Source organism: Sylvia atricapilla, chromosome W, assembly GCF_009819655.1.
Source record: "Sylvia atricapilla isolate bSylAtr1 chromosome W, bSylAtr1.pri, whole genome shotgun sequence".
Classification (NCBI taxonomy): Eukaryota; Metazoa; Chordata; class Aves; order Passeriformes; family Sylviidae; genus Sylvia; species Sylvia atricapilla.
This window is the reverse complement of record NC_089173.1, coordinates 21601097-21611349: the sequence shown is the minus strand read 5'-3', so window position 1 is coordinate 21611349 and position 10253 is coordinate 21601097. Positions and strand designations below refer to the sequence as shown.

Genomic DNA, 10253 nt, shown 5'->3' with positions numbered 1-10253 from the left:
GCTGGCACAGTGTCATGAGACTCGGAGTTGCCCTTGCAGTGCCTGTCCCACGGAGAGGACCTGTTGACTTTTACACTTGCTGGATTTGTATCATACTTCAGAGCAGGGAGGTGAGAGATGAAGTCCCAGAGAAATTTGTCCCACTGTAATTTGGTGCTTGTTCTTGTAAGAGAGAAAGGGGTTTACTTTCTTCCCCTTCACCCCAGTCATCTGGAAGGATCTGGGAGCTAAAGGGGAGAGTTATCTAAAAAGCAGAGGGCAAACTACTGAAAGCAAAAATTGGAAGTGCATGAGAAAACAAGAATGAAGGGCATAAAGAAACTTGGTCAGCTGTGGTGCAAAGGTTGGGTCTGTTAAAACCTTGAGGTTTGAGTGACAGCAGGGCTTGGGGCTGACATGGCTGTGTGCTTCATGGAGGATCCACTGGGGACAAAGCAAAGTCTGAAATCATAGACCTTGCTCTCTTTTGAAGCTAACCTCAGTGATAAAGATCAGGGTGATGTCCGAGTCATGAGGAGGTGCTTGAGAGACCATGGGAGTGTGAGTCATAAGGAGTAGGGCCATTTCTGGACCACTTATGGACCATGTTTGCGCAGAAGTGCACAAGCAATTCAAAAAGCAGAACACAATTTGCTTAGGCAATGATACACATTTGTGAGTCCCAGCTTTGTACAAAGTCCAACTTCTTCAAAATATTTACTGAGAAATAGTTGTAACAAAAAGCCCAAAAGTTCAGTATTCAAGTTTATTAATACTCTCAAATATTGCAAAATTTGCTGGTGGTACTGTCCAAAAATGAGTCAGTAGGGTCTTGGGATGTTTTTATTTTTGAGTTTTCCATGTCAAATGCTTTCAGAGAGTTTGATTTGTCAAACTGGACTGGATGCTGCCCCTGTCATTCCCCTACCCTGACATATCTGAAATGCTACAAGTCAGTTACTGAAAACACTTATCAATCATTACATCTTCAAGTGGCATGATTAAGAGGGAATTACTTTAATTATATAGCAGAATATGCAACCTTGCTGCAAGTACTGACTAGGAATAACCTCCAAAGACAAAAAGTCTTCTCCAAACAGCAAGGCTCCCAGGAGGGGCAATGGATTCCATAGCCTAATTCAAAACAGATTGAGCAAACATGCATTTTTCACAGGCTAATGGGCCAGAGGGAAGTTAATGAGCAGCCTTACTAGTTTGTACTCCATATAAAAAAGATTACTACATGTGCAAAGGAAAGATTCTTTATTATGGATAGTGCTGCCTTTACCCATGATGTTGTGGTTATAGTTGCCAGGATCCTTGTTAACTGAGCTCAATTTACAGCTGGCTAGTTAATGCTGTGTAAGAGAACAACATTGTATTTGGATGCAAAGAATAAGGACCCAGGGCACAATTCCCTGTCTTCACAGTGCAGAGAAGTTGCAGCAGCACCACTTCTGCTCTGATTTACTGTTGGGAGGGATACCCCAACAGACACTTCCAAAACCGGGATGGAAGGGAAACCTGGCAGCAGAAGATCAGTCAGGTGTTCTGGAACAATGGGATGGGCTGTTGAGTACCTCAGTGGGTTTCTGGAGTGGTGCTGAGCCTAGAGAGGAAGACTCCTGCCAGAGCAGGAGGAAAGGGCTGGACTCTCGGCGTGGCGTTGCTCAGCAGTGCCTCACTTGGGGTATTTGACAAACTGACACTGTGCACACTGAGTGTCGGACTCAGCTTGTCAAATACACGCAGTGCCACACTGCAGCTCCCGGGGTCACAGTGTCTTCGATGGATGCCAACCTGGGCGCACAGAGGGAAAAGAAGCACAGCAGCTATTGTTAACTTCAGAGGCTTTTTCCAGTTAGCAAAAAGCCTCATTAACCCTCCCATATTTCCCCCTCCTGCACTCTTTTTTGGGTGAGAGAGAACCATACCAGCAGACACTGCCTTCTGCTGAAGAAAATATCCACTATATTAATTCAAAAGTCAGAAAAAGAAGTACAGCTCTGCCCCTGGGCATGCACATAGGGGCTCATCAGTGACTCTGTTGGAGGCTCGTCCATTTGGCAGAATACTGTAAAGATTATGATGCTGAAAGAAAACCAAGCTCCACACAGGGAAACAATGAACTTCTTCAGAAGTGAAGTGAAACTTTCTCTTCCGTTGACAAACTAACCCCCTTCTGCTTCATTTCTAGCAAACAGAAAAAGCCTTTCCTGCAATAAGTGGAGCTTTCCACCTCCAAACACTGGCATAATCCACCCTTTAAGGGTGAACATCATATTCACACACACATTTCTTGCACAAATACAAAATATACTGTTATTCCCTTGTTCTTTTAACAGGAATGTGCAGGAAATGCAGAAATGCACCTAAAGAAAACTAAATAACAAAACATACACAAGAGATGTTGCACAGTATTAACTCTGTTCTTTGTCCTCCTCAGATGTTGACTGTTTAGAAATTCAGTCTAAAAACAGATTTTAAATTCTGATACTGTACAACTCTCCCAGAAAAATCGATACTGGCTCCTAAGTCACCCACCCATTCTGCACAACACTGTTTATGTCATTCATACTCTGTGGACATGTCCAGATACAGGTGAGTTTTTAGCATGGTGTTTTAGCTTCCTTACCAGTCCATGGATTTTAATTTCACGTGACCAGCATCACCAGTTTGTGAGAAAGTAGCCATGCTATTTTTAGTATCAAAATAAAAATTGAAATATTTTTAATTATATTTTAAGGTAGACCATTAAAGACACTAAAGTAGAATTAGATTAAGTATATTAACAGTATCATACAGTGGGCAATTCATCAACCATTTCTACCTCTAACTTCTGTGACTCTATTTTACACAGATGATCATAGGATTCCATCTAATATCACATACAGAAACAATCCTGGAAAGGAAAAGGTTTTTTCAGATGAAAGCATAGCAAATGCATGTTCTCTGAACCCAGAAGAGAGTGGAATAAGAATTAAGAGCAAGATAACAGCTACAGCTTTAAAGGTAAAATCTGTTTCTGGACTGAGTCACTGCCCAGGCTTTGTAATTCTGGCATTCCCCTGTCCTCACCTTTGCCTTGGGTGCAATGTAGATAGTGACCAGTTCTGTGTTCTGGCTGCTCATTCCAAATGCAGTTCAGCCATGGCAGGTAAAACTATGTGGCAATGGATAAAAGCAGCATGTGCATTTAATGAAGATAAGAAAACAGTGTTAATAAACTGATTTAAGATCAGCCCACTGGAGTACATATGAACCTGTGATCCCCCAAAGGACTCTAAGCCATACCAAAACGTGGGGAAGCAACTAGAGAAAGACTAAGCAGGCTCTTCCACAGGTGTCAGTGACCAGATTGCCTTCAGCTTCAGTGCTGATGTCTAACAGGCAGATCTCTCATTGGAGGGGGAAGAAGAAAACAAGGCAGCACTGCTTCTGCAATTGAAGCTTAAAATAATCCCCCGTTGTGGCTTTCTGAGAGGAAAAAACAGCCACTTAAAATGTTGCTGTCAGGGACAGATAAGGGGAGGGGGGGGGGGGAACACAATGGAGATAATTCTATCAGCAGATGGGAATGGAACTTGCAACTCTACCCGTAGGGATCATACCTGATGTAAATGGATTTGTCATTGTCAGAGTTTCTGGTTTCAAGCTAAAGTGGGTATTTCCAAGTAAAAGCTCAGTGTTATAAAACTGAGCAATCTACTGCATACTCTGAAGACAAAACAGAAAGAATTTTTCTTCCTGCATTCTTGAGTCAGTTCCTTACCAAATTCACAAAAAGTCCCCTCCAGGCTGTACATCATCATTCAAGTATTTTTACAGGGCTGTCAGACTGTTCTGCAACTTGTAATGAAAATAAATGAAAAGTAAGATTATTGGATAAATTCAATTCTAAACCTAATAACAGCATGCATGGAAGTGTGGCTATGTGGTTTTCACATGCTGAGTAGCAGAGCCCTAGGATGCAGGCTGCAGCCATTTCAAGGCATGCATTTATTATGCAGGATTTGAACTGGAATCAAGGCCATCTCTGTTGTCCACTTGGTGAAACACAAATCACAGCCTGAATTGAAAGCAAGGGTCCCCACAGATCTGTGGCAACAGGGTCTGCTGAACCCCTGGTCTGCTCAAACCTTGGGTTGTGCTGCTCCTAGGAGCTGGAAGCCTTTGTAATAAGAGACAAACAAGGCAGGCTTCCACTGGATGCTGTCCTGCTCCATATATGACCTTCCTATGCCCCCAGCCCTGCAGTGGACACTGCAAGGAGCTTTGCCAGACATATGCTGGCTCACTTCAAAGCCCCCAGGAAGGGCCTGATAATTCCTCCATTACCTTCAGGTCACCAGCCTCACATGTTCTTACAGCCTCTGCACTCTCCTGAGCCCTGCAGCCCCTGTCTCTGCACACTGGACTCTGTCCCCATGGCTGCTCATGCCCCAGACACCCAAAGAGGGGAAGAGGGGAAGTGTGGTAAACTTTCACCTACTCTACTGAAACCATGGGGACAATGAGAAATGGAGCTGAAGAGCACACTTGCACAGCTGGGACAGGGTCTCTCCCTGGTTACACCCTCCTCCATCCCACACCCTACCCTGTTCATTGTGAGCTGCCTCATCTATGACTAATTTAGATCGAAATCTCCCACTGCCAGCAGCTCACAGGCAGCATGTGTATGTCTGTGAGCTGAGGGAGCATGCACACATGTACCCTGCTGCTGAGCAGGGCTACATATCACTGCTAATCATAATTCACCTTCATCAAGGAGCTGTGGTCCAGAGCACAGTGCTCCCTGGCTGAGACCAGTGGTATTCAATCCCTGAGCCTGCCCTCCCCAAGCACACCCAGCCAAATGCTACCTCATCTGTGAAAGGAGGCACCAAAAAGCCCCTCCGGCTTAGGCAGATACAGCCCCAGCACCGAAGATAGGCAGCCCAAACCCAAGCAGGATTAAGACCCTCTGAAGCTCAAGGTGTAACATGGGGTGGGAGGACAGCTTTCTTCATTGCCAGGAACATGGACACCCCACACCTTCCAGTGTCCCAACACCCACGGGCCTTTGGGACCTCCTGAGGGAGAAATGGGAGATGAACCCCAAAGGACACATCCTCCCCTGTCCCCAGCCACTCCTTCCATGGGCAGGATAGGGACCTGGCACCTACCATAGCTGGGCCATCCCGGCCCGTGGGGCCACAGCGGGGGTCATGCCAGAGCGCAGTGGGGGCACAGCCCGGGCACACAGCTCGGTTTTGAAGGGGCTGCTCCTCCTTCAAGAGGAAGCTGCGAATGGGGAAGATAAGGCTGAGGTTAGATAACAGGAAATGTCTGGATGTGAGTGACAACACATCCAGGTTGTGAAAGCAGCTCTCCCCATCCTGCCACAGGCACAAGGCTCACGAGTGGGCTGAGGGCGAGTATCTCGGCCTTTGCCCGGTGCAGCCATGATGCTGCTGTGGGCCGGGCACACAGGGCCTGCGGCCGACCTGGCCACCGGCAGCACAGCAAAGGGCACCAGGGGAGCTGTGAGCAGCCACTCTGCCTGTCCCAAGTCTGGCCACCTCAGGCCATCCATCTGACAGTGGTCAGGCTCCACTGCCCTGGCTGCTGAGGAGCCATACAGAGAGCTGTGAAGGCACAAACAGCCAGAAGGGCTCTGGTTTGGGAAACAGGCTCATGCCCAGGCTGTGCACAGAGGGGTGGATCTCTTACCCTGAGAGGACTCTGAATGAGGTGCAGGGAAGCAGAGTTCTGTTCTCAAGGGTGGGCTGACACTTCAGCCATTGCATGAGGTTTTGTTCCAAAAGCTGCCCCACAAGGTTCACCTTGCTTTTTAATTCATGGCCATGCCTCGGTTTTTCTGTTCACTCACATGAGCAGACAGGTTTTGCTTTCCCAGTTGCAGTACCCAACGGATGAAGGAGCTGTCCCTGCTTCTGTGCTCCTGCTGGTCCCTCCATACACCCTCTGGTATCCACTGAGGTCCCCGTCCCTGTCTCTGGAGCATCCACAATGCCTGCACAGAAAAGTAAACACCAGTGTTTAGTTTCAAGTTGTAACCAAAGCAAGTCCCACAGTTTCTCCTCTCCTGTCCCCTCCCTGTACCACCCTCAGTATGAGGCAGTCTCAGGTGGCATCCAGCATCAGTGCTGTTTTCATCCAGCCTGGCCAGAACCCCAACTGGCCAAGCACAGCTGTGGGGACAGGGACCAGCAAGCTGCATTTGCCCAGGCCAGCAGCACAGCTGGCCATGCAATAGCAAAATGAATTCAAGCAAACCCAGGAATTTTAGCGATTCCTCATCTTTTTAGGCCAGTATAATACACTGTATATTTTTTAAGGCCAGGATTCATAAAAAAAAAATATTGCTCTGTGTCTGCACTATCCCAAGCATGTTTGCCATCACCTAGTCCTGACAGTGTGATGGACACTTGAGGGACATCCCTCTTGTAGGATTGGTTTTCCCATTCCCAGCATTCAGCTGCAGCCCTTCCTTTCCAGTTTTGCCTCCCCACTGCAGTCTGGCTTTTCAACAAAACCCCAGAGACACCCTCCAGTGCTGGTGGCTGGGGCCTGCCCTAGTCCAGCAGCTTTCAGTTACATTATCAGCATGCCAGGACTGCAACCACAGATATTATGTTTCTGCAGCTCTGACCAAACCCCTAATCTGGACAGCACTTACTTATGCCTCCAAGTGACTGAGTCCCCTGGGAGCACCCACAAGGTACTCCTGAGGCTATGTGCAGACATAGTAAGACCAGCCATTCTGCTAACAGTCAAACCCATTCCCTGTGCCCAAGGAAGAGTTAGATAATGAGGAATACAGTTACTGTCCAGTTCCTCCTTAATTTGCCTGTGTTTTAAAATATAGAGTAAAAGAGGAATGGACAGGTCTGGGTGGTTTTGTTCTGTGTTTACTTTGGTTTTAACTGGGGGAAAGAAGTATATCTGTTCATGTAGTCTATATAGTTTTTTATGCAAGCCAGCATGAGCTTCAGTCCATGAAGGCTTTCTAGCCAACATGACACCAGAAACCTGCAACTCATCAGCTGGAGCAGTGGGAGATCAAGCATCCTCCCCCAGCCAGGACACTCTGCTTTGCCTGCACTTGACCCCAGCCCAGTCCTGTGGGCCCACAGTAATGTCCAAGGTGAAAGGCTCTCAGAGAAGCTGGTTTCCTCTACACTTTGCAGATGTCACCACACTTCCCTACTCTGTGCAACAGCCTTGAAATCACACTCAGCATTTCCCAATGAAGGGAGTGTTTTCAGTGCACTTGCAGTGCACACAGCTCTGTAGCTTGCTCTGGGAAGAGGAAGAAAAGAGGTAGAGAAGCTGTGGGCGTCACAGACTGCCATCAAATAGTATTTCAGAGGCTTCTGCATACTGCTCCTCAAATTTTCTTGGAAAATCACTTGAAAAAAGGTGCATCCATTTGATTCGCATGCAGCAAATTCTCTCACACTGTAGTCTGAAATTCTTGTACTTTTTACCTGCCATAAAGTAGGACATGAAGGATTAGCAGCTTTGTACTGGAAATGGAAAAACTAGGACTCAATACCAATGCTACTCTGTGCAGATCAATCCACACAGACATAAAACAAAAAAGGACATGGAACTCTTGGAGCAAGTCCAGAGCAGATCCACAAAGTTGATAAGAGGACTGGAGCACCTCCCCAACAAAGACAGGGAAAAGTGTTGAGGCTGTTCAGCCTGGAGAAGAGAAGGGTGTGTGGAGACCTTATAGCAACTTCAGTATTTGAAGGGCCTACGGATACTGGAAGCTGGAGAGAGACTCTTCATTGGGAACTGTAGTGACAGGACAAGGAGTAATGGGTGCAAATTGAAAGAGATGAAATTTAGGCTGGATATTAGGAAGAAATTATTTACTGTAAAGGTGGTGAGATACTGGAACAAATTGCCCGGGGAAGTTGTGAAAGCCCCAACCCTGTCAGAGTTCAAGGCCAGGTTGGATAAGGCTTTGAGCAAGCTGGTCTAGTGGAAGGTGTCCCTGCTCATGGCAGGGGGAGTTGGGACTAGATGATCTTTAAGGTTCTTTCCAACCCTTAACTTTCTATGTTTCTATGATCCAAACTGACTTAGCCAAGGCCAGGTGATTGCAGAATCTGGCCCTTGGTCAACATGCTTTCACAGCACGGCAGGAGATTTTACGTTGGACGGTTCCTCGCACAAATATCTTCAAAGCCAATATACTCCTTTTGATGAAGGAATTAAAGCTGTACGTTACCAAGTCAGGCCCAACTCCAGTCATCAATGACTGTCTTCCATTTCAGTTTGCTCAGTCAATCCAGTTCTGCCATCCAGCAGCATCCAGAATTAAGTCCATCAGTTTTGAAGCCACCATATGAAGAGATGGAAAGACCAATCATTCATACATCAAATTCAAAAATACCTGCATTGGCTAACTGTTCAAACTGTTTTCCTTCATCCTTAGTTCTTGGAGAGTTTTCAGACTAAATCTCAGAAAGCCAGTTGCTATCAGACTTTTTCCTGATCTATATGTGAGAACAGCAGACACTGCCTTGCCCTTAAGTGAGATGTAAATGACCCAGGCTCTAACAAAACCAGCAGTGACCCCTCCAGCAGTCAGCTCCAACAAAGCCAGCAGTGACCCTTCCACCAGTCAGTGTTATAACACCACGCTTTTCAGTTTGTCCAGATGTGGGTGAGCTTTGACACTTCTCAGCATTACAGGTGCTGCTTGGGAGAAGCTGTGAGGCCCAGTGAGAACCCAGCATGAATGCACAAGGGGAAAGAGTGGAAGAAGGATGTTTATGTGAGCGACCACAGTGACCATGTGAGGGTGTTAGCGAGGAAAACACATAATCACGGATGATTACATGTGGTGCTTTATTGAGAGCTCTGGGAGTCGGGGTACAGACCCAAATCCAACTCCAACAAGGGCCCAAGAGGGGCCCAGTATTATACCCCTTTGTTATACAATTCTATGTTAATCATTAAGCCCTCCCATTGTTCTATTGTATACACCCAAGCATGAATTTTGGTAAATATCTTCCCTTATGATTCTCACAATTCTGGTTTAAGGTAATAATCACGTTCAGCTACCAGCAATCATTACAATTATAATCTATCATATGATGATGAGGTACAGTTTCACCCGACCTAGTAGAGGATAGCTTTATTTCTAAGATACATAGGCCTATGTACAAATTGCCCTAATCCTCCCTCCCCCTGATTACCCAGGCAAAGTTATACTGGATTTGGTTAAAACAGTAGCATGAAAGCAACATCCTGGTTGCAGTGAAGCTGAGGTTCTATTCCCCAGCTTTGCAGCCACAGAAATTCTTAACCCTACCTTAACAAGGGAGGAGAGGAGGAAAGGGGAGACCAGGAGCAGCCCTGAGCTGCTGCTGCAGCACTTCCCTGTGCCTCTGGAAGCACTCATGATGCTGGATTCTCCAGAGAGCAAGATAAGGTGAGTGTTTTCACAGTTCCTTCCCTCCAGATGATGGCTGATTATAACAGCTTAGCTCCAGTCACTAAAACAACCTTCAACGGTGCAGGAGAATATCACAACTATTCCTTGAAGGCCAAGCTGTGCATGATGAAGGAACTCACGTGGGAGGTCTTTAATCCATGTCTCTGGGCAGGGATCTCTTCAGCCAGCAAGGTTAGAGACATTTCATCCTCTCCACCAGCCTGCCTCTAGGAACAAGACTTCTCAATTGCCATGTCTTGTCAGAAAAACTCACTTAGCTGAACCCTGCCTCACTGGCCAGCCTGAGCTTTGAGTTGTGTGAACATCTTGTTCCCATTTCCATTCTTCACCTTGTTCAGAAAAAGAAAAACAAATCAACAAACCACGTGGACCTTCAAGTTTTGCGGTCAGTGCCATCCTCCCTTCCTGCCCTCTTTTCTGGCAGGTGCACAGCAACCTGAGGCAGAGGCTGGGCTCCAGGAAACAGAGGATATTTCTGTTTGTGGCTGATTATGTGTTTGGCACATTTATTTCATTATTTCAGACATCTGGTTAAGGCGGGGGGGGGGGGGGGGGGGGGCGGGAATGAAAAAGAGAGAGAGTAAAAAAAAGGCAGACACCAACCAGGAGGTTCAAAGCTATTTTTCAGATGGATAGTGAGAGATAAGGAAACCCCACTAACTGTCACAGCTACTGAATGACCCAGAAGACATCCTGTACCTCATACACTGTTAAGAATAGCATTCAGGGAACAGTAGTAGTGTTGATACTTAAAGAAGTAGCAAAATAGCACCAGCCAGAGGTCAAGAAAATT

At 46.5% G+C, this 10253-nt stretch overlaps 1 long non-coding RNA gene across 1 annotated transcript; it reads right to left on the bottom strand.

The window, feature by feature from the left end:
* Positions 1 to 666: 666 nt before the first annotated feature.
* On the bottom strand, positions 667 to 5257 carry LOC136373376 (uncharacterized). Its single transcript, XR_010745640.1, has 2 exons — positions 5145 to 5257; positions 667 to 1779 (listed from the first exon to the last, which is right to left on the bottom strand). It is a non-coding gene; the product is annotated as an uncharacterized lncRNA (long non-coding RNA).
* Between the last annotated feature and the right edge of the window lie 4996 nt (positions 5258 to 10253).